General features: G+C 39.7%; 1 protein-coding gene across 1 annotated transcript in view; it reads right to left on the reverse strand.

Moving 5' to 3' along the window:
* Positions 1 to 4,557, reverse strand: part of LOC136748576 (glutathione synthetase) — a 34,776-nt gene that overhangs the window by 22,054 nt on the left and 8,165 nt on the right. The window lies entirely within an intron of this gene.

Here is a 4,557-nt window from a genome sequence, read left to right on the forward strand (position 1 = left end):
GGACTGCCCTTCACCGTCAGGACAGACCATGCAGCACTGCGCTGGTTAATGTCCAGAAGGACAGGTGGCACGTTGGATCGAACAGCTCCAGTCCTTCCAGTACACCATCCAGCACCGGAAGAGGGCGGCCCACCTGAATGCTGATGGCTTGTCCAGAAAGTCCTGCGCTGCTGATACATGTGCTGGCTGCACCTGAAAGGAGGTCTGGGAGCAGGAGTTGAGGGGGGAGGCGACGCTCGCCCGTCGAGCTCTGCTTTCGCTGTCAGGGTTGGACTGGCAGGCCCGCCAGGAGCAAGACCCCGAGCTCCGCAAGGTCCGACAGTGGGTGGACCCAGGTTGTAGGCCAGGCTGGAAAGAGGTCGTTGCGGAGTCAGTGAATCTGTGGAGCCTGTGGTCCCAGTGGTTGGGGTTGGCCCTCCACGAAGGAGTGCTGCGTAGGTGGAGCCGGCCACTGGTGAAGAACGGCAGATCGTTCCAAAGGCCTTCCGAGATGAGGTACTAGCAGCTTACCATGAAACCAGAGGGGCCGGCCATTTCGGGGTGACCAAGGCACGCCGGCAGGACTTTTACTGGGGACAGTGTCAGCGGGATGTGGCCGACTATTGCCGCCGGTGTGACGCCTGCACCACCCGTAAGGGTCCCCAGGAGCAGTCACATGCTCCTCTCCAACAGCACATGGTCGGAGCGCCAATGGACCGGGTGGCGGTGGATGTGCTGGGCCCATTTCCACGCTCCACCCGGGAAAACCAGTACGTGCTGGTCGCTCTTGACTATTTCACCAAATGTCCTGAAGCTTACACCCTTCCAGACCGGAGACAGTCGCCGACCTGGGCATCCAGAAGACCAGGACCACACCGCTGCACCCCCAGAGTAATGGCCTCGTTGAGCCCCTGGTGGTAGAAGCGGATCAAAAAGACTGGGTCCTTCACCTGCCCCTGGTCCTCCTGGCCTGCCGTTCAAGAATCTACTGCCTGCACCCCTGTGCTCCTCATGCTCGGGAGGGAGCTGAGGACCCCCACGGCCATGACGTTCGGACAGCCCCCAGACGCACTGACTAGAGAAGCTGGACCTGAGTACGCCTGGAAACTCCAGGACCGGCTGGAGACGGCCCATCAGTTCATTTCAGCTTGTATTGGACACTGTTCTCCCTTTATCACAAAACGATCAAATGCTCACAACTACTTCTCTCTGATGCAGCCTATGTATAATAATATATAATGTAGCGATCTGGGACTGGTGTGGTGGTGCATGTTCGGGTGTATATATGTGTGTGTGCGTGTGTGTGTGTTTGGGGTTCTGTGTGTTGGGGGATGGGCTGTGTATATCGTGCGTGTTAGCTAGTTTAGCGGGGTTAGTTCCGGGGAACGGCTGATCTAGACCAAGCTACAATTCTCAGATACGATTTGCTGATTTTAACTTACTAGCTAATTAGCTAACTTGATCATTGATGCTGCAGAACTAGGTAGCAGTATTGCATATGCAAACCTCTTGCAGATCCTATTCAAGGTAAATACACAGCCACCATGTTATAATAAAATCCTATTTGGTGGCAGGTAAGGTGAACTTCCAATTTAAAGTAACCAGAACATAAAACAAAAAGACAAACTAACAAAAAAACAGACTAGCCATCTGGTTTAGCTACACATTTAACGTGATCATCATTAAAACAGTTACTTTAGCCAGTATGCAAGTAAGTTACTGAGCTACTGTAGAATAATAACAACGAAGCATAACCAAATATACACTATTCGTTTGTGCTTGTTTTTTTTGCGCAACTTCTTGGTCTTTTTTCCGACATTATAATTTGGTCGCGTTGCAATCGTTAAAAAACATATATTTCTTCTTTTCTGCTACACCCAAAACGTTAGTAGCCGCAGATCGATGGCAGGTTTCTAGAGCATTAATGATGATGTTTTATTCCATGATGCCCTGGGCATTAAACATCTGTAAATTCTTTGAAAACTAATTACAGTGATTGATGAAAATCAATAAAAGAACAATACTGAAAATATATTCAATTTATTTCTCATTTGCCCTAAGTGGCAACTTGTGTCGCCTATGCATAGAAACGGCACTGGGCAGGTGCACTAATAATGTGTTGAAATTCTACACAAAAAATATGTAAATTGTCCTATGACACATTGTGTGTTGTTTTCTACAAAATGTGTCTCAACCAATTGCTTCCACATGCCCTTCGCTGGAGGACAGCGCGGAGTGTCTGAACTTTCTACACAACCTGTTCTGTGGCCATGAAATTACCAGAGGTGAGTAACATTAATTTATTTTAATCCTAGTTTGTGTTCTGTTTGACTTAATTTTACAACTGTAAGAAAAGAAATTGATTATTGTATTAGTACGGAAGAGCCCTGGGGCCATGTGGAACAAAAACCCCTCTGAAATTCTACTCGAAATTTAAACTCTTAATCTCTCAAGTTCGGGTTTAACAGGACGAATTTTTATTTCTTTTTTCTTGAGCTTTGGAGATTTGATTTTTATAGAAGGACAGCTTATATTAAAGTACAATATGCCGGTAATGTAATACTGTGCGACTGCAGAGACGCTGTGAAGCGCATTGAGCCTCATCTGAGCAGCGCATGTGGGGCTGTTATACTTGCCAACATTGAATGTATAACACATTTAGTGTTATTTATTTATTTATTTATTTATTTATTTATTATGTATTCATTCAAGTTATTTACACAATTAAAATATCCAGATTCACACGTTTACAAAATTGATTATTCCACAGATGTTTAATGCATAATATGCTGTATATAACTTAAAAAAAATGAGTATTATCCATTATTTGACATAACTCATTTTCAGAAAAGCATCTTTAGCGTAAATAAGTACAATTCATTACAATTGCATTTTTTAAAATATTGTACTGTCTTGCATAAATTGTTTATGATTGTAATTTGTTGTGTACTCAATTAATTAAGACAAAGACATCTGCTACATGTTTGCAATATTATAATTAATATGAAGGTTTATCTGTTTACATTAAACTACTACATAGTTTCCTTTGTAAAATTAATATTTTGTTTAGCTTTAATAAGCCAACGAGTTGAGTAAAACTAACCCATAAATGTGTTAATGAAATAACACATTATTTGTGCTAATATTCCTACACACAGATTGTGTTAACTTTAACACAACATGTGTTGTCCTTAATCACACTCAGTAATGTGTTAAAAAACACATCATGTGTTGTTTTTAACACATTTGTTTTAAGAGTGTGTCTCATCAGGTCCTAAGGAAACTTGTGCAAACCATAAAAATACACACGTCAAAAAGCAACAATAAATACAATAATCAAGTGCAATAAACCAATAATTCAAGTAAAGTGAGTGAATAAAAAGTAATAAATCAATCAGTGTAAAAAGCAAAGCAAATAATTAAAATAGAAAAAATGCATTAAAGTGATTAATTCACACAATTCATGACCGTTACATAAGAGATCACTGAGGGAAGAGAAGAGCAGTGGACAGTGCTCTTGATAATACAGTAAGTAAGAAAGAAAGAAAGAAAGAAAGAAAGAAAGAAAGAAAGAAAGAAAGAAAGAAAGAAAGAAAAAGAAAGACTAAGACTAAGACCAAGACCAAGAAAGTATATTTAACAAAGGTTTAATGTTGAACATGAATCACTTTCAGTGCTGTTTGCAACATAAATATAATCTGTGTGGAATCACAGGTTCAGGTGGAATGTCTCTTTAAGGCACCAAATTAAGGGTCTTCCTGTCCACCCACATTTTCCAAATTAGTCTACATAGTTCAAAGTCTTGGCATGTATATAACATTAAGGACATTAAACTATTAAATAATTAAATTTGAATAATACATTATTTGATTATCACATCTAATGAAAATCTTTGGAAATATATCTGACCGAATTGAAATGGGAAAAATATCATCATCTCACCTGTGGAAATCCGGTTCCTATTCGTAAGATGTAAAATATTCTTAATATAGTTCTGAAGTCTGATCGATACTTATCACTCAATCCTACTTTTGCATAAACCTACGCACTCCCCTCTTTTTGTATAAATTTGTCTAAACTGTGTTGAAGAAATGTAACTACTGCATTTTAACGTGGAGTAGTGCTGTAACGCAGCCCACATTAATTCATCTATAGAATACAGTTACATTTCCCAGACACAGCTTACACACATTTCTCAGTGGACAGGGAGTTTATGCATATTTACTACTATAAATTGGAGTGAGAAGAATCTATCCGAGTTTAGAACTACACTTAAAACTTCTTACATCCTACAAACAGCAACCGGATTTCAAAGAGATTATAATAAAGTGAGATTATAATATTTTACCAGTTTTATTATAAACAGTTTTAATGTAAATTGAATTTGTAATGATTGATGCCTCTACTTAACTGTATTTTTGCACTTTGTTTTGCACTTATGTTGTAAGTCGCCCTGGTTAAGGGCGTCTGCCAAGAAATAATAATAATAATAATAATAATAATAATAATAATAATAATAATAATAGTTTTTCTTAACCTTTTCATTAGAACATACCATATAAAATATTGCGATTTTTC

The sequence above is a fragment of the Amia ocellicauda genome, chromosome 4, assembly GCF_036373705.1.
Source record: "Amia ocellicauda isolate fAmiCal2 chromosome 4, fAmiCal2.hap1, whole genome shotgun sequence".
Taxonomy (NCBI): Eukaryota; Metazoa; Chordata; class Actinopteri; order Amiiformes; family Amiidae; genus Amia; species Amia ocellicauda.